This window comes from Nylanderia fulva, unplaced genomic scaffold (genome assembly GCF_048542155.1).
Source record: "Nylanderia fulva isolate GAGA-0341 unplaced genomic scaffold, ASM4854215v1 Scaffold583, whole genome shotgun sequence".
Lineage (NCBI taxonomy): Eukaryota > Metazoa > Arthropoda > Insecta > Hymenoptera > Formicidae > Nylanderia > Nylanderia fulva.
Window position 1 is genome coordinate 25,001 of NW_028190680.1, and position 19,697 is coordinate 44,697.

At 51.4% G+C, this 19,697-nt stretch overlaps 1 non-coding gene across 1 annotated transcript; it reads right to left on the minus strand.

The window, feature by feature from the left end:
- Positions 1-546: 546 nt before the first annotated feature.
- Positions 547-701, minus strand: LOC146720929 (5.8S ribosomal RNA). The gene has a single exon (XR_014925844.1). It is a non-coding gene; the product is annotated as a 5.8S ribosomal RNA (ribosomal RNA).
- Between the last annotated feature and the right edge of the window lie 18,996 nt (positions 702-19,697).

Consider the following 19,697-nt stretch of genomic DNA (forward strand, 5'->3'; position numbering starts at 1 on the left):
AGAGACGCGGCACAGAGTGCGAGAGCAGTCCGGTCAGTCTGTGTGATGTACGGAGAGGAGAGACGGTGAGACAAGCGCTACCTACTTTCGGGAGACAACGACGCACGCGCCGCTCTAGGGAAAACGGTGCCATTCACCGTCCTGACCCTTTTTTTGGCCGTTTGTTGCTCCCTGCGCACGCGCTCTTACTCTCATCCCATTTCTCCTCGGCTCTCGCGTACACACACGACTTGAATACACAAACACGCTCCCCCTCTTATTTCGCGCAGCATTCTCTGGGCGCGCGTTCGCCAACGTTTTACACGCTTGTGCGCTTCTCCTCCTCATTATTAATATTATTATTTCGGTTTGTCATTTCAGACGACGCCAGGATGTGCACCGCGGCCGGTCGGCGCGGCACAGACACCTTGGGCGAACGTCCAACGATCGCTCGTACGCCCATTGTAAGCGTTGCACAGGGCACAGGCGACGCGCGCGCCATTCTATGGTCGCCCGCGTCGTGGCCGTGCGCGCTTTTCGGGCGCAAGCAGTTTAGGGGTACTAAAACGACCCTCAGCCAGGCGTGGTCCGGGAATTGTATCCGTGGACCGCAATGTGCGTTCGAAATGTCGATGTTCATGTGTCCTGCAGTTCACAAGTTGACGCGCAATTAGCTGCGTTCTTCATCGACCCACGAGCCAAGTGATCCACCGTTCAGGGTAATCGTTCGAAATTTTTGCGTTCGCGAAGAAACGCGCTTCTCGTTCAACCATCGTGGCCTCTTCTCTTGGACGAGAGAGAGAGAGAATAATCGTGATGGCTCTTCGATCAGCCTGTCCGCGCGCGTCCGAGGACGCGCGCGGACCGCCGCCTCCCGCCAGGGAAGGCTACGGCACAAAGATAGAGTTGTGTGTTTCTCGTTCGGAGCGTCTCTCCCGCAACGGGAGAGCCGGGGCGGAAGCTCTTTGAAGAAACCGTCGGACCGACACAGTTGAAAGATTGGTCGAAATATCATCGATCCCTTCTCTGTGTTATATATATATTATAATAATATATGGGGGTCCTCTCGCTCGGCACTCGCGGTCGCACAACGTGTGTTCTCGGCACGCTGACCGCTGCCCCGCGACAACGGGGAGGGCGCGCGTCGACGAACGTCGTGGGTGCTGCACACACGCGTGCGCGGGCATAGGTTACCACCGGTTCGCGCTCAATGCCGAATCGACGCTCTGTGTGTGTGTGTGTGCCGGAGAATGGCACACACACGAGCGTGATCGCGAAGCGTCTCGCTCCGAATCGTCGTCGAACACCGCCGGGCGCGCTGCTCTGCTTGCCGACTACTTTCGGTCAGAGAGGCGCGACGGCGTCCGTCGTTATATCAAAACACAACAACAAATTCCGTCAAATCCGTTATTTTCTTTTTCTCTGAGAGCGCCTTTTCAGCGCGTCCATTCAGTCGCCGACTGCTGCGAGCGCGCGTCTCTCCCAAAAGAGAGGACTCTCGACGCAGAGCAGGACCTCCGGAACGTTAATGATCCTTCCGCAGGTTCACCTACGGAAACCTTGTTACGACTTTTACTTCCTCTAAATGATCAAGTTTGGTCATCTTCCCGGTGTCACGTCCGGCCGTATAAATTTTTTCGTTTACTCCAAGTTCCTTAAACGCTATTTGAAAAGCGCGCCAAGCCGGCCATGACGCTTAACTCCGCCTAGAAACTAAGCGTGGCGCTTCGTAGCACCTAAGGAAAGGATCTCCCACCACGGTGAGAGCCCCTACTCCGGAGAGTTCCCCCTCTCCAGGCCGCCGCAGGCCCGAGCCGCCGAAACGAAGGACCTCAGAGCAGTCCCGAATTTTGGCAGTTCTCTGCGCGACACCGAACAGTATAGTCGCACTCCTAAATTCTAACTCTAAGTCCAAATTCTAAATCCTAACTCTAATTCTAAAATTCTAACTCTAAGTATAATATTCTAACTCTAAATTCTAAGTCTAAATCTAAATTCTAATTCTAAGTTTTAGTCTCGAATTTTGTACTACTATACGAATAAATCAGTGTATTCATGTGTGAAAACTAGTGTTCAGTATTCTTCAAAACTTCCACTCCCGTGATAAAATACGATAGCGTTTAAATTTGTCATACGGCGTTTGAATTCAGAATAATTCAAACTGTGTTTGGAGCGGACCACCGCTCATCACAGTCAGAATTAACATTCTCAGCAGCCAAAATAAGGAATTGATAGTGAGGTCCGCCGCATATCAACCCTCCTTATTTGAGTAATCAGGTTTGTTGATTTCGTTGAGGGCACACCTCGGCGGCACGCGCCCCGCCACGTACCAAAATTTACGGATAGCGGCGTGTTTGATTCGTTGGCGGGCGGGACACTCCTGGCCGCACCAGCCACTTTTTTCCACATGTTGCTCGCGGCGTGTGACTTTAGCCGGGCCGGCGGACAAATTCTTCCCAAGTTCGCTCGCGGGGGCGTGTTGCTTTCGCCGGGCGAGCGAGACAATTCTTCCAAGTCCGTTCGCGGCGTGTTGCTTTCGCCGGGCGAGCGAGGAAATTATTCCAAGTCCGTTCGCGGCGTGTTGCTTTCGCCGGGCGAGCGAGAAATTCTTCCAAGTCCGTTCGCGGCCTGTTGATTTTGTCGGGGCGAGCAGACAAATTCTTCAAAGTCGCTCGAGGCGAGTGTACGGTTGCTTTGCCGGGCGGCGAGAAAATTCTTCCAAGTCCGTTCGCGGTTTTAGTGTTGATATTCGCCGGGCGGAGGGCGAGAAATTCTTCCAAGTCCGTTTCGAGGCGTGTTGCTTTCGCCGGCGAGAGAGGAAGAATTTTCAAGTTCAGTTCGCGGCGTTTTGCTTTCGACGGGCGAGCGAGAGCCGGAAATTATCCAAGTCCGTTCGCGGCGTGTTGCTTTCATGGCGGGCGGGCGGACAACCTCCGGAGGCACGCGCGCCGTACCAAAAATTCCGATTCGAGCTGTGACGTCGTGTGTTGCTTTTGTTGGCGGGCGACACCTCCGGACGCACAAGCCGCTTTTCAAGGTTCGCTCGCGGCGTGTTGCTTTCGCCGGGCGAGCGACAAATTCTTCCAAGTTCGCTCGCGGCGTGTTGCTTTCGCCGGGCGAGCGAGAAATTCATCCAAGTCCGTTCGCGGCGTGTTGCTTTTGCCGGGGCGAGCGACGAAATTCTTCCAAGTCCGTTCGCGGCGTGTTTGCTTTCGCCGGGCTGAGCAGAGGAAATCTTCCAGTCCGTTCGCGGCCGTTGGGCTTTGACGGGCGAGCGCAGAAATTATCCCAAGACTTGTTCGCGGGCCACATTTCTAATCGTTCACGTTTTCTTTCGTTATATCTATAGTTATTCCATTCTAGTCCCAGTTTCTTTTCATTTTGATACTCACTTCCTGTTGGATAATTTCTAGTCTAAAGGCATTATTACGCTGATTACTGCATGGGCTAATCGACGTCGTTTAAATGCTTTCGGGAGCACTATGAAGCAGCGCTCGCTGAGCCGCCAAAATGGGTCTTTTGACTAGACATGTGACACTGTCAAAAAAACCAGGAGCAGCCCGCATACGTAGTAATTGGTGGTTGCTACTGCCTTGTATAGTATTCTCAGGTCATGTTTTTTTTTTTGAAGCCCACACTCGTTCCTTGCGACTCTTCTGATTTGCATCATTAATTTGACTAAGTTGGTCTCTTAGGTATCGTGGTGTGCTATGTAAAAGCTTAATTTGCTGTAAATAAGACACCAAGTATCTTACTCGGGAAGCATTATTTTATGTTTTGCCGCTAGATTTTAGCCTGGGAATTCTTTTTCTTGTTCAAATTTGGCCCTTAATCTAAGTGCCGTAGTTTTTGTCGCCGATACTTTCAATTTATGTATCACACACCATTTCATTGATAGTTTTTAAGACAGTGAGCCAGTTCTTTCCAGTCTTGGCCTCGAGTTCCTCGTATTAAAGTCGCTAGGTCATTCGCGTACGTATTGTCTCGTATCGCTTATCGTTGTAAGTCTTGCAGTAATAGTTAACGCATCATGCAGAAATTCCACAGTGCTGGGCTATGATTGACCCTTGCGGGCAACCTTTTGCATATATTTATGGGCCTCCTTGAAATTAGATTTTACCACTACTTTGCTTTACAACGTACTGGTCGATAATTTGATTAAGTGCTACTACATTTTGCAATGCAGCCTTTTCTTAATAGCGGGCACCCAAAGGTTATTAAAGGCCCCTTTGATGTCCACAAGAGGGCACCTACGATCTCTTGTCAGTGTTCAGGAACGTTTCTGATGGCAAATTTAGAGCGTCCTCGGTGGAGCACCTGGTTTAAAGCAAACTGATTATTGCACTCCAGCCCGTGTCTCCTTGTAACATATAGTGATTTACCAATCAAAATTCTCTCAAAAAGGAATCTTCGCAACCACTGGTAAGAGTGCAATGGTCTGTATGAGTTTAATAAAGCTTCTGTCCTTCTTGCTACCTTTAATATATGCGCAGTGAAGATATCCTCCATGCCTCGGGAAATGTTTTTTTCTAGGCTAAATGATTTAGCAAGTGTCTTATGACTTCCTTGTTGCTTGCCCATACAGCCTTTAGCATTCTCTCTTACGCATCGGCTCTGGGGCGTATCTTTGATCCCGGATGGCACCGCCACTTCCTCCATCCGTGATTTCCGTTCCATATACTCTTACGATATCTTTATTTTGTGATTTTATTCTGCGCCTTTGTACTTTACCTTCTACGCCTACAATCGTCTGGCGGTACGAACTTACTAGAAGAGCACTTAATCGTCTACGCCCAGTTTTTGTTTCCTTTCCCGAGGGCAGAGTTAGGGTGCAGAAATAGTCGGCTTCTTTATCTGTACGCGAAACTATTTTGTAAAGATACTCAGGGATCCTTATTTCCGGCCTTCCTAGTTTACAAAGCAGATTCTCCATGCAGGCCGTTTTCTCCTTCTTGATTAGCGAGGACATTTTATTTTTGGTCTTCTGTAGGTTCATATTCGTTCACGTTTCCTAGATTAACCTCTTTGCTCTTATTGAGGTGCTTTTTGGTTTGTTCGCGTGTTGTGATCTAGTATTTTAGCTCTTCGGGCCACCACGGAACGTTTGGTTAGACAATTTCCTTCTCGGATAGATCTATCGCATTTTTAAGTAACGTTTTTATTGAGAGCCGCGCTGCCTCGCATGGACTCTATGCTCTCCATTTGTTCAGAAAATCTTTGTTAAATTGTGCCTGAATCAATTCATAGAAGGTGTCCCAATTTGCTTTTTTCAGATTCTAGCCATTTGCATGCTCCACTACAGTCCTCATTAGGGTCTTGTCCCCCATCTCGAGGCAATCATTATGGGCACTGTTGGTGAACGCTGTGTCCACCTTCCAGTTTCTTAGTTTATGGCCAGACTTCGTGGACGAGGTAACGTCTATATTCGACTGTCCCTTTGTCGTAGAATTACGTATTTAGGGTTATTTGGCTTATCATTATGCAGAGGTTGTGCGACAGGATGGAATTCTTCCTAGCTCCTTCCCTCTCTTGTTGTGTGTTGGAGAACCACAGTCGACTGGAATTGGCGTCCATGGTTACTATAATATTGCACACAGAGAGTTTTGTAGATATTGTCTATAGGTCATCTAAGACCGGTTTTTTCTAAAGAGAATTGGCAAACTGTAATAATGTTAAAGCTGTTCCTGTCCGCGCAAAGCATGGAAGACACATGATATGTTCGTTTTCCATACTTGTGTTTTGGGAAGACGTCATTTACTTCTCTACCACCGCGGCGACCCATGGCGTCTTTTTGTCAGGTGAATGATCCTTAAGCCGGCGCAGAATATCCTCTTACTCTCCTTATAAGAGAAGGTTCCTGTTATACAGAGTATGTCAAAGTTGTGTCGTTAAATTATTAGTTCCAGGTTTACTGCTGCTGCTCGCGATCTTTGCGCCATTTATATGGGCTATCTTATCCCATGTCGCCGGTTCTGAAGACCCCCACTTGGTGGCAGCGAATAGGAAGGGAGAACATATCAAACATAAGCGGATGATGTTTATACGATGCTCTCCCCAGCTGGTATTCGACGTCGGCAGGTATCGATCATTATGATCTCATCCACCCCACCAGGCCAAAAAAGCAAAAATAGCACCGGTGACAGTGTACCCCCTGCCTGACGGCCTCTGCCCGATTTTAGAGAGCTCTGACCTGACACCGCGCACTTCAAACACCGTGCTGCTGTTCGCATAAATGCGCGCCCGAATAATAATCGATAAGGCCGTGAGGCAAGCCCAAGCCAGCCAAGGAATTAGTGATCGCCCCATGGCTGACACTATCAAAGGCCTTCGCGAAGTCCAGCGAAGCAACGTGTAGTTCTTCGCAGACGGGACCTGGCGTCCGATTAGCAAGGACGCAAGGACGGCGACATTTCGCCGCACCCATCGTCGAAACACGCGCTGCCGAAGATCTACAAGCTTGGACTCGCGAAGCCTCTGGGCCAAGATTTTATGCAGATGCCTCACAGCCACGGAGGTAATGGAGATCGGACGGAAATCGCCCGGAAGAGCACACTCGCCCCTCTTGGGTATGAACACCGTCCGACTCACCAGCATGGATACTGGGAATCCTCCGCAATGCAGCACGATGTTGAAGAGGAGAGCTTTGATGGACGCTGGCATCGCTCTCCATAAGCGTACGCTAATGCCGTCCAATCCGGGAGCCGAGTTGAGGGGCAAGTTGATGGCTGCCACCTCCTCGCAGGAGATCGGTGCCCACGTGCCACCCAGCTCACGCTTTGATGGAACTCGCGGAGCCGGAGCGACAGGCACGGAAGCCTGCGCAACAAACGGGCCCCAATGCGCAGACATACGCTGCACATCCGGAACCACGCCTGCATGGTAGGCCCCATCCAAGATCTCCTTGGCCACACGCGACATGTTCGAGCGGAAGAGGCGCTGCACGCGCGCATACTCCGCCCGTCGTCGCGCTTTCTTGCCCGGATTGGCAGCAAAGCGACGCATAGGCGGTCGCAAACGAGAAACAGTCGGAGGGAATACGCCAGTGATCCACGGGCCGACGGCATCAACACTCCGCTGGCCATCCCCCTAGGTCGACGGCCGGGGCCCCCCACCTTCACTTTTTTACGCCTTTGGGTCTCGCGCCAAGTCCCAATGAGCGTAATGTTGACTCCTGGTCGTGTTTCAAGACGGGTCTAAGAGTACCCAAAGCAGTAGCGTCGCCGACCGGTATGGGTCTCCCGCAAGACCGCGGGAGACGTTCGCAGGCCTGTCGAAGGTTCCCGTACTGTAACCCAAACAGGGGCCAGGACCGGGGACGGCGCGAAAGTCCGTAACCTCCGAGTACCGTGGCGCGCGCTTGCGACGGTCTCGACGCACCGTGAATAGTGCGGCCTGATACCTTGCGCGTACCGCCGAGCAACCGGCCGGGCGACCGAGGGTTTGTCGCGTGCGTTTTACCGGCGACGCGACAGACCCGCACCCGAACCGTAGACCGACACCCAGGGGGTCGCGACTTTTCTACTTGGGGAGAAGTACACGACGACGAGCGCCGGACATCGGCGCACGGTAGCGTGCCCGCCCCGCAAAGCCGCAAGGACTCCGCGGGACATCGCCGACCGACGCGAAGCCAGCGCCGCTGACGATGAAAACTCCCCGTTCGATCTTTTGGTTTTTAGGTTTACCCCTGAACGGTTTCACGTACTCTTGAACTCTCTCTTCAAAGTTCTTTTCAACTTTCCCTCCGGTATTTTTTTGCTCGGTCTCGGGTCGTTTTTACCCCTTTTTAAAGGAGTTTTCCCGCTTTGCCTTCTCCTCCTCTTATTATTATTTGGTGGTGTCATTTCAGACGACCCGGTTTTTGCACCGCGGCCGGGGTCGGCGGGGGCACAACCCTGGGACAACGTCCAACTCGCTCGTACCCCATTGTACTTCCCCGGGGCACAGCGACGCGCGCGCCATTCTCTGGCGCCCGCGTTTGGCCGGCGCGCTTTTGGGGACGAAAGCATTAAAAGGGGTATAAAAGCCCTTAGCCGGCGTGGCCCGGGAATTGAACCGGGGACCGAAATGTCGTTCGAAATGTCGATGTTCATGTGCCCTTTCATTTTCACAGTTGACGCCAATTAGTTTCTTCTTATCGACCCCGGCCAATTTATCCACCGTTCGGGGAAACGTTCGAAATTTTTGGTTCGCGAAGAAACCGCTTCTCGTTCACCTCGGGGTCCTTCCTGGGAAGGGGAGGAATAAGGGTGGGGCTCTCGATCACCTGTCCGCGCGCGTCCGAGGACCCGGCGGCCCGCCGCCTCCCCCAGGAAGGAAAAGGCACAAAGAAAAAATTTGTGTGTTTCTCGTTCGGAGCGTCTCTCCCGCAGGGAAGCCGGGGCGGAAGCTCTTTGAAGAAACCGTCGGCCCGACAATTTGCAGATTGGTCAAATATCATCGTCCCTTCTCGTGTTATATATAATTAAAAAATTTTGGGGCCCTCTCGCCGGCACTCGGGGGTCGCCACCTTTGGTTCTCGGGCACCTGACCGCTGCCCCCCCGAAAAACGGGTATTGTCCGCGTCGACGAACGTCGTGGGTGTGCCACACGCGTGGCGGGCATAGGTTCCCCCGTTCGCCTCAACGCCAAATCGACGCCTGTTTTGCGTGCCGGAAATGACACAAGAGCGTGATCGCGAACGCGGCTCCAAATCGTCGTCAACACCGCCGGGGCGTTTCTCTGCTTGCCGACTACTTTCGTTAAAGAGGGCGCGGCCCCGGGCGTTATATAAAAACACAACAAAAAATTCCGTAAAATTTTTTTTTCTTTTTCTCGAAGCGCCTTTTCGCGCGTCCATTCTTCGCCGCTGCGCGAGCGGCGCCCCTCCCCAAAAAAGGGGGCCCCGACCAGAGCAGGACCCGGAACTTTAAATACCCTTCCGCAGGTTCCCACGAAACCTTTTACGCTTTTATTTCCCCTCAAATGACAAGTTTGGTCTCTTCCCCGGCAAATCGGAAATGCCGAACTTGCCCGCACCACCCGAAACCTCACTAAATCATTCAATGGGTAGAGCGACGGGCGGTGTGTAAAAAGGGCGGGGACGTAATAAAACGGAGTTTAGACTCGCGCTTACTGGAATTCCCGTTCGGGGGAAAAACAATTGCAAGCCCCATCCCTGCCGAAGAGGTTGCGGTTCCCGGGGCCCCTTTCGCCAGGGACCACGCTGTTTCCTTCAGGGGAGCGCGGTGGGCCAAACATCTAAGGGGCATCACAGACCTGTTATTTTTAAACTCTGGCTAGAAGCCGCCTGCCCCTCTAAAAGTTTTGTTTGTACGTTGGTATAAAAACCCCCCGCCAAAGCCGGGGCCTTCGCGAACCAAAAGGGTCCCCTATTTCGGGCTAAAGCTCGTTCTTTTCGAATTAACCAGAAAAACGCTCCACCAACTAAGAACGGCCATGCACCACCCCCCACCAAATCAAAAAAGTGCATCAATCTGTCAATCCTTCCGGTGTCTGGCCCTGTGGGTTTCCCGTTTTGAGTCAAATTAACCGCCTCCACCCCCTGGTGGTGCCCTTCCGTCATTTCTTTAAGTTTTCAGTTTTGCAACCATACTTCCCCGGCCCCCAAAAGTTTTGGTTTTCCCGGGAACTGCCCCCGATCGTCGAAAAATTCGGCGGACCGCTACTGCATCTTTTATGGTTAAACTAGGCGGTATCTATCCCCCTTCGAACCTCAAATTTTCTTTTTGTTAATGAATGAGGGAAAAATGAGAGCGTTGCGAATAGTGAATGCGGTATGAATATTGGGCGAGACTCCGTAAATTCCTTTTACGGAGACGAAAAAAATTTAAAAGAGTCGAGGGGAAAAACGGGACTTTGTGAGAAAATAGGACAATGATGAAATGTTGTGAAAAAATGAGAGAATACAGGGAAAACGGGATAGTTATCGTTGACGAGTCGGGTTTTACCCTACGGGGGAAAGGGGAATGGCTATGAAACTGGTGCAAAAATTTGAAAAGATCGGGTTTGAAAAGGTACGGGAAGTGATGTGAAACAGTGAAACGAAAGGAAATTTTGGGGCAATAGTGAGAGGGGGATGATGCAATGCGAGTGGAAAAGTGAGGAAAAAAGGAGAAATGAAAAGCATGTGAGCAGCACTAAATGTGCGGTAAAAAGCGGTGAGGAAAAGTGAGAATGGAGGTGAAACGTTTGAGACGAGGGGCGAGGTGAGTTGAAAAAAAAAAGAGTGGGGTATTTAAAAATCTGGCCTAAAGTTGAGCTCCCTCGAAAGTAGGCCCCAAAAATCATCTTGTCCCATGTGCCGAATATATGGCGAGTGAAGTTTAAATGAGGAAATGTAGAGGGGGGTTTAAAAAGGGGAGTGGAGAAGAGTTTTTAAATGGAACGTGTGGGGTTTTGTGGTGGGAATGCGAAGAAGATGCAACCTGGGGAAAATGTGTATAGAAGTTACAGTGCATTAAAAAATGTTCTGTATGATGAGGGTTTTTTGTGCTTTGGGAACCCTTTTAGGGTAAAATTTTTTTTCAGTGTGCGGGGTGCCACAAGGCTTCGTTTTGGGCACATGATGCGGAAATGCACCAAAAAGGAAAGACTGTGCCAAAAATGTGGTGTAGCACATATAGAGATTGTAAAAAAAAAGGTGTGAGAAACTGTAAGCGAAAACAAATGTGATACTCGGTTCTGCCCGAAGGGTGCCCGGAAATACGTGGACTTTTGAGAGAAAAAACGAAATAATACAAAGAAGGGTGCGTGATGTGGTGCATACAATCCCAAAGGAGCTTTTCGGTTTGTGTGATCGGGTAGATTGCGCGAACGTCGATGATGTACACTGCGCAAAACCTATAAAGGGCATGGACGGTGGTGGGCTTGCCCATAGTTAGGGTGTGATTGTGTGAAAAATGGGACGGTAAAAGCAGCGTGGGGTAAATGCTCTAGGTTAGACTGATGGCGTGGAGAGTGTCAAATAAGCTTGGAGTGAGTTGTGGTTGGGGGGGGATTTTGGCGAAAGGTATGTGGTGTCCATGTATTGCCATAGGTAAGGAAATCGAGCCGTATTTTGGCGTACAGGGAAAAGTAGGGTGAGAGGGAAAGAAACGTCGCTGATGGGTATATCGAATCCGTCTCTCCCTTGTGGTTAGCGGGGGAGGCAGCAAAGAGTGAAGCGCTGTAGATGATTGAGGAAGGATGATTGCAGGGGGAGAATGTTGTTAAAATGACCCCAACGATTTTTAAATCGTTCAGGGGGCCGAATGGGGAGTGACATCGTGTCCTTTCGTGAAGGGCTAAAATGGAGGGTGCCTAAGGGGGAAGTAAGCCCACGGGGGAGTGATACCAAAACGAATTGTTAAACGGATGGAAAACACAAAAGAGAATGTAGGTACAATGAGGGCTGCTTAAGGGGTTGGAAAGGGGGGCGTAGACGGAAGGATTTTAGTGTATTGCGAGAGAGTGCTTTTAGAGGATTCAGCGAGGCCAAAAAGACAAGCGGATGCGCAGAGCTGTGTAGAGGAATGAGAAATGCATCCAAGTGGAAAGCTGTGAGTTTGTTAAAGTCTGTTCTGTCGTTTTGATGTATGGGGGGTGTTGGATGGAGGGGTAGATTTAAAATGCGGGGAGCCATAAAAAAAGGTGCCAGGAGTGGGGGGTTTAGTGCGGTTTTTTGAATGTAGTAGAACGGTTCCCCCCCACGGGGGCCTGCAGCCCCTAGCTTGACCGGGGCTATACCCCCTACAGGGCAGGAAGTTTGAATGAATTCCTGTATGCGTGGTCTTCAAAATTGACCCTGTGCTGCGGAGCGGAGGAGAGAATTAAAGATGGGGTTTGGTTTAGTGTCCATTATGGGATGTGAGGAACCCTTGAGTGGGGTGTATTGGGGCGAGAGAAGGCCGTGTGGATGTGATCCAGTTGGTTTTAAGGAAGGGGAAAAATTTTTGGGGGGTGTTGCGAAGTTTGTATTCAGAGAAAGGGGGGCGATCTGAAAAGGGGGTAAGAAGCCGATTTCCCGAGAAAATAGGCCACCACTGCCTGGAGGTTTTTAAAGGCCTCCGAAAGCTGGGGGTGGTCTCGGCCACGAAATCCACCATGATCTTGACGTAAACCCCGGGGGTCGGGTTTTCCCAGGGGGGTTTTCCCCCGTCCCGGGGATGAGGTCGGACTCGTGGGGTAGTGGTTAAAACCCATGCGGTTAGGGGGTCTCGGGGCCCCGCGGGTGAGCAGCGTACTGCTCGGGCTCATCCTGCACCTGGGAGACGGTTGGACAGGCCTCCCCCAACCTGGTTTTCCGAAGATCCCCCACAAACTCAACCCCTGGTGTTCCTGGGTGCTGGAACAAACTTTTGGGCTTTCCATTCCCCCCTGGGGGTCGTGTGTTAAGCTCTCTGGCGGGACCGCACTTAAATCAAACCCGGACACTGTTCCATCACTTTCCCCAGGAGCTACTGACGATTTGACAGTAGACGGTAGACCCCCCGGGCCCCCATTCCCTTTCCCAGGATGGGGGGGCACTGTCTGGGGCTGCATGACCGCGGGGAGGTTAAGTTGCCGGACCGCAAAAGATCCCCAGGGGCCCCGGCGCAAAATCTGTGGGATATTCGCCTTACCCAGGATGAAGGCTCTGCCTAGTGGCCTTTTTTTTCCTGCCAAATCGTGGGATTACATTAAAGAAAAAAAACCAAACAAAAAACAAAAAACTTGCTGATACTTAACCCCCATAACTGGCCCCCAAAAAAAAACCCAAACTCTACCCGAAAAAAAAAGAAAAGAGAATTGCTGTTTTTCGCGAAGGGATCTGAAGTGATCCCCCCCCTCCTTCGGGAGTAACCAAAAAAAAAACTAAGAACGCATGAAGGGAACACAGGCTGAGTATTCTGAAAAAGGAAGGGTGGATATGAAAGTTAGAACAGGCCAGAGTAATGAATGAGGAATAAAGGGACAAGGAAAAATCGAGACATTCATTTTTATGTTAAAACAAAAAACAAAAAACTGCAATAAAAACTATTGTCCAAAAGGGGATACTAGAAAAAAAGATACTATTAGTTTTAAAAAGAAAAAGGAAAACCTTACCAAGCTTTGCTGACTTGGGCCTAAGGGCTCTCCTATGCCCAAATTTTTGGCAGGAAAACAAGGGCTGCTACAAAATGCTTTAAAAAAAAAAGAAAAGGGCAGATACTACCCCAAAGTATACTAATTAAAAATATAAAAGAAAAGGGGAGCGAGAAAGAATAGTGAAAAAAGAGGAGGTTTTAAAAGGGAAATGACAAATCAAAAAAGGCTGAGGGTAAAAGGGAATAAGCAATGAAGAAAAAGGGGTTGGGGGGGTGGGGAAAGAGACGGGGGTTTTGTTAAAAAAATAAACCAAAACAAAGAAATTGAAATAGAGGGGCCCAAAGGGAAAAAAATCCTACTCTTTTAATTTATGACGTAGACGGGGAAAATAAATTAAGATCTCAAAGAAATTTTTATACTTAAAACTGTGACGATCCGGGTCCAAACCAATAGAAAACAAAAAAGATTTGTGGGGTACTATGACTCTCTCGGCCCCAAACAACACGCTTCGATGGTACTTGAGGAGTGTGGGTTGGTTTGTGGGCGCCACGAAGTCCTTAGTAAGGACCTTCAGCCTCTCCTCCCCAAATTGTACCTCCACCTCCTTGTGGGCGGGGAAAAGGCCTACTTTGAAATTTAAAAATCGGTTGGGGTCACTAAAGAGTGTACAGCGAATGCGCCCCAAGGGGTTCGGCCCCTCCCTACTGTCATGGTGAGTTTGGGGCTAAGAAGACCGGGGGGTTTTTGGGGGCTCTCGGTTGCAACCTTTGCCCCCCTACACGCATTAATTATGGGAAAAATTTGAAAGGAATACTGTCCCCCCGGTTCTCGGAGGCCCGGGCTGCTGCAGTGCTCGCTTTATGAGAGCCGAGAGGGGCGGAGGACCCTGACGGGTCGCACTGGTCCGTCGCAAACCACTATAAGGACCCCAGCTGAAGTGGAAAAACCTAGAGGAAAATGGGGCACTGTGAGCATGTTCGGCGAGGTTCCCCAACGCGTGGTCTTGGTGTTTACAAATACGTGCTCACCCCACAACCAACATGCTATCAAAAGTTTTACCGGTAAAAGGGCCCAAAGGGCTTGAGGAAAATAGACCATGGCCGCGCTGAGGCGAGGCACCTTTCCGGGGAGTTTTTCTTAACCATATCTGGACAAATTCCCCAAAAGATTTTCGAAGCCCTCAAGGGTAAAAAGGCACGGACCTTACCGGTGATGGGTTAAAACTTTTTGCCCAAAATCCAAACGCGTCGCGCGATTTATCGAGAGGGGATAGGGGGTGCGGGGATGACACGAGCCGCACCATTCCCGGGCCCCTGAGGGTGTACTACGATCAAACGCACTCAGCTTCCCCTAACAAATTCCCGAGGCTGCGGGGCAAGATCAAAACCCCCGTAGAGCAAATGCGGGTTCCGTACTACGAGGCCCATACCTTGCTGGCACGGCAAAGACTCTGCGGGGGGGGAGGGTCGACGTCTTGGCTACAAGAGATGGGGTGGGCATGACTTCCCCCGCCCCTCAAGTGCGCCCTCCCCAAAGCGTTTTTCGGGAAAGAACACTGTTTTCCCCCAGTCAAAGCGGAAGCGGGAGCAAGGAGAAAGAGGGAGTTGCAATTGTCAATCCTCACAAAAAAACAAAAGTCCGTTTGTCCGTACCCCGAGGGCACTCGGTCCGAGGGCCGCTGCTTCGAAATTTTTTAACTGCTGGCGCCCCCCTTATGGGGGCCTCCAGCGGTGCGGATGGAACATGACGGGCTTTTCGGAGTCGTTTGGGGACGGCCAGGCTGCGATGCTGGCCGGGCCGACCAAATTTGAGGGGATTCACCTCGAAGGGCTCCGATGGGCTGCCACGGATCCTTTTCCCGTGGCAGATAAAACCTTGGGTCGGGATCCCCATAACACCTCAGAGGGAAAAAATTTCCAAGACGGGACTGCGCCCGGATGGGCCCAATTACGCAGATTTTGGGAAAGGTTTCCCGCATTCTTCGTGCCTTCTTTAAAACTGCGCTCCTGGGGAAAACGATCCCCTCGTCATCGCCCAACCAAACGGTTCCTAGAAAGGGGGGGATGTCCGATCGGCCCCGGTCCGACGGAGCACCATCCTCTCAGCATAGTCCGTTATAACAAAACACTTCCCCAAGAATTGGGAAAGAGTTGGCAGCCCTCGCAATTTTTGACAAGCCCAAAGGGGGGGTTTCCCGGGCCGGGGGACGGGGTATGTGAGAAGTCACACCCCTTTTATTCCGGCTTTGGGACGCCCGGATGCGTTTTCGTTCTCTCTGTGGCGTGCGTTGATCTTGAAAGCTTTTGATACGGGTTTCGCACGCGCTATTCATAGACTCTCGATGACTGGGGCTCCCCCCGGAAGTTTAAAGTCGTAAAGGTGTTTTATTCGAACGCTACCCATTGCAGGGGGGCACGCTGGGAATGTCGGCCATCAGATTTGGCCGTGGGGTGAACGGGGGATCCGTTGTCGCCCCTGCTGTTTTAACTGGCTTAGGCACTAGGAAACTCTCGGAGGACGTTGCTATCGTTTTGGGGGGCCGGGTTTCAATGCCGGGTACGCAGACGACATTGTGCTCCTGGGCTCTACCAGGTGGTCTGCAGGAAAATTGACACGGCTTTATACCCTTTATGCGAATGGGCCGGAAAACAACGCGAGAAAAACCGGGGTGCCCATGGGGGGTCCGGGAGAGACAAAAGGTAAGGTGGACACCACACCTTTTTCACCGTGGGGGGGAGCGATGATACCGCAAAATCCCTGGCAGTCTGGACGTACTGGGCTGCAAATACAGGGGCTAGGGAACCCAAGCGATCCCCCTTTGCCAGGCCACGGCAACTCACGAGGCACCTCTTAAGCCCCAAACGGCTGAGGTTGTTGCTGACGTCTCCTCCCCTATTTCACCGATGGACAGTGGGACGGTCTCGGCCAAAACCCCCAAGGGGAAGAATTCTCGACCACCGCGGTGCGACATGGCTGCGTTTTTTTCCCCTGAGTTCCCGCGGGTACCTCATGGGCCGATACAGAGGGGCGGGCTTGGAAAGCCTCTATTGGAATTTGATCCCAATTCTGAAACATAAACCCACTGCACGGTTTTGTCGGGGTACTCTACCCGCAGCATGCGCGGGTGCCGAACCACGTATGTGGCCCAGGCAGCTGTCTGGGGGAAAAAAAATGCGATGCGGGGCACAGAGTGACTACACCCTGAGCCAACGCAGTGTGGGGCCTGTTTTCGCGAGTCGGGCGATGGGGGGGACCGGAGGGTTTCGGGGCCCCCAACCCCGGGTCCACTGGGTATCGGCTGGGCCCCATGCCATCCCGGGGCCACTACGTTCCTTCCCCATATACAGCTAACTGCATACCTCTAGAGCGAGATCTTCCGAGGTCGTGATGGGGGCGATAATGCTTCGTGCCGGTTGTCCCGAAACCGAGACGGCCGGGTCAGCTGCAACCTGCCAGAACGCACGGGGGGGAAAAAACCTGCGGCATGACGACCTATTCCGTCATTGGTGGTATTTACACAAAGGGGTGGCCTCATCGGGAAAAAGCGTACGACCTGCCGGCCCAGGCGGCCCCACCTGACCATCCTAAGGGGGGGGAGATGGGCGGAAAGCGCAGGTATGCAGAAAAAACCCCGTTGGAGAGTCCCCCCAGCGAAGGTGGAAAGTCCGGTCTGTAATATCGGCAGCCCCCTGTGGGGACGCACAGGTACACGAAATAATGTTTTGTTTTAAAAACCCCCTTATATTTCGGGCAAGGTGTCTGGAGCTCCGAAGCGAGTCTGAGTTTCGGGGCTGGTTTTTTAAAGCCGCCCCCCCGAACGTTGACGACTCGGGGCTTGTTGGGGGTCAGGCTGGAAAATTTTTAAAGCAATGCATCGCGTTAACGAAAAACGGAACGTGGGCCCCATCTAGTGTGCTTTGGTGGCGCGTAAGTTGGGGGCTTCCCAAACATTCGCGCGAGTTTAAAGATTTCGTGAAAGGGCGAGGTAAATACAGCTGCCTTTGCTAGCTCCGACTATCACGATCCAGGGATTGATTCGAACACTAACAGTAAACACCTGCATATCGTTTCGGGTCGACTTGGCGACTGGATTTTTTGCATCGTTCGCACCGTAGGCGAAAAAGCCAAAGCCCGCATCTAATTAGTGACGCCCATCGCCCCCCCCCTGACCCCTTTCCCCGGCCCCTTTTTCGGGGGCCCGCTGGGCCACGACGCCGCCCAACACCCGCTGCCCCTGTCCCTGCTCCCCCAAACCCCGCAATTCCCCTGCCCACATTGTGATTGCGTTCACCCGAGACCGGACTCGGCCTCCATCGCCGCGTGCACACAGGGATCGTCACAGGTTTTAAGTCGAAGGGTTTAACCGCCAAGGAGCGCGAAAGAAACGCGATGGCGAGGGGGAAAGGCTTGCCCCCGAATCGGGCGTTAGGTTTATGATCAAAATCGTTAACCCTTGTCCCAACGCAAACCCCTTTATCCCTCAGGGGGGCTAAAACGGGGGGTTACCACGCCTCGTGCGACGGCATGGAGGAAACTGGCAGCCGACATGAGCGAGAGCTCGTTTTTTTCGGCCCGGGGGCTCCCGTCCCCCCGTCTCCCCTCGACCCCATCCCTCTCCCCACGGGGCCCCTGCTCGCCTCCGCTTTCTCCTCTTTTCCCGCTGGGTTTTGCGTACGGGAGTTTTTTCGGTGCTATCCCCCGCTCTCCCGGTTGTGGGGGCCATCCAGGGGTGGATCCCCTTTCCGATCCAGATCGGGCAGAATTCTGGATGGCCCGCGGAGGGCCTTTCCCGGGGGTTTGGTGTTTTTTCCCCCCACGCTTCCTCGTGTGCCCGGGCCCCAAAACCCTGTCGTCTCCGGATAAAAAGCGCGCCGCCGACGGGGTATCGCGCGTCCAGCCCCTTCCGTTCGACATTCGCCGCGGGCCCAGGGAATTCTGGATGGTGCTACTGAGGCAGACGGGTTCCCTTTTGGGGAGATAGCCCGCACTGGGGCCCGTTGTGCGAGGGGTCCCTCCTGCGCCCCGGCTCCCCCTTCCCCCCCAAAAACGGAGCTTGTGGCACCTGTCTCCAAACTCCGTGAGGGGGGGCGGCAGCCCCCAACCGCCCCTCAACTGGGCCCCCCCGGGTTAAAGCTCGGCTACGGTATGAGAGCGTACCACTTCCTCAAACTTCCCCCTTCACCGTCTGCAAAACGAGGTTTTTCCCCATCATTGGTGGGTCGGACGGGTTTTTATCCCGAAAGGGGATGCCCCTCCGGGGGGTTTCCCCTTTATCTCCTCACCTCCGTGGTCGTAGGCCTACTAAATCTTTGCCCAAAGGCTTCGGACCAAGTAGTCGATCTAAGGAACGGGTGCTTTGATGACGGGTGCGGCGACAATGTACCGTCCTGGCGTCCCCTTAAGGACGCCCGTCCCGTCGCGCGGGAAAGCACGTTCCCCCGCTGGATTCGCAAGACCCTTTGACAGCGTCACCCCTGGTGCTATCAACCAACGCCTTGGCTGCCTGAATGCCTCACGGCCTAATAAATTATCGCGCATATTATGCGCGCATGCACGATATTTGAAGGGGCGGTGACAGGTCAAGCTCCTGGTATGGAGAACGGGCAGGGGGAAACCTTTATCCCAGTGTGTTTTGGCCTGGTGGAGATGTGATCATGAGTCCTACCTGCCGACGTCGGGTACCAGCTGGGGGAGCTCGTATAAACCCGCTTATGCTAGATGTTCTCCATTCGCGCCACCAATGGGTCTTCAACCCGGGGTACTGGGAATAAAGATGCCCATAAAAAAAGCGCAAAATCGCGAGCCACAGTAAAACCCGGACTAATATTTAACAACAAACTTTTACTCCTCTCTATACGGAACCTTACCTTATAAAGGGAAGAAGAGGATAATCTGCGCCGGGCTTAAAAATCTTTAACCTGACAAAAAAAAACGTGGGTCGCCGCGGTGGTAAAGAAAAAAAAATGGACGTCTTTCAAAACACAGTAGGGAAAAAAACATTCATTGTTCCAGGCTTGCGCGGGAAGGGAAAACCCTTTACATTATTAAAAATGTTTGCCAATTTTCTTTAGAATAAAAACCCTTCTTAGATGACCTAGCTATCCACAAAAAATCGCGCCCGTCGGTGTTTCGGGGATCGAACGCGCGCGCCGCGAAAAAAGCTAGCGACGAGTCTTCGGGCTCCTCGCGAGTTCCCCTTGCGAGAAACCGAACACGAAGCTCCCTGGTTTACCCCAGTATCTATGCTTTTCTGAAGATTATAAATGTAATTTATTTAAATTTCATTTTTAATTTTTTTAAAAATACTATTACTTCCAAAAAAAATAAGCCATATTATTATATAGACGTTGTGGGGGTGTATAACTATCATTTAAAAACACATTCACTTAAAACACTCATTTAATCAATTTTTAAAACTATAAACACTAAATATATAATTAAAACTTATAAAAACATTTTTTTTAAAAATAAATTTTTTTTAAAATTTTAGTTATCACTTTATCAGAATTATGAAAAAAAAAAAAGATAAAAAGTTAAAAACTTAAATGTGCATAACTTTTTAATAATAGGGGATTTAAAAAAATAAACATGTGATTTTTATTTTTTTTCTCACTACCATAAAAGTACTAAAATCTTAGAACTTTAATTACTTTATTCACCCGTATATATTATTA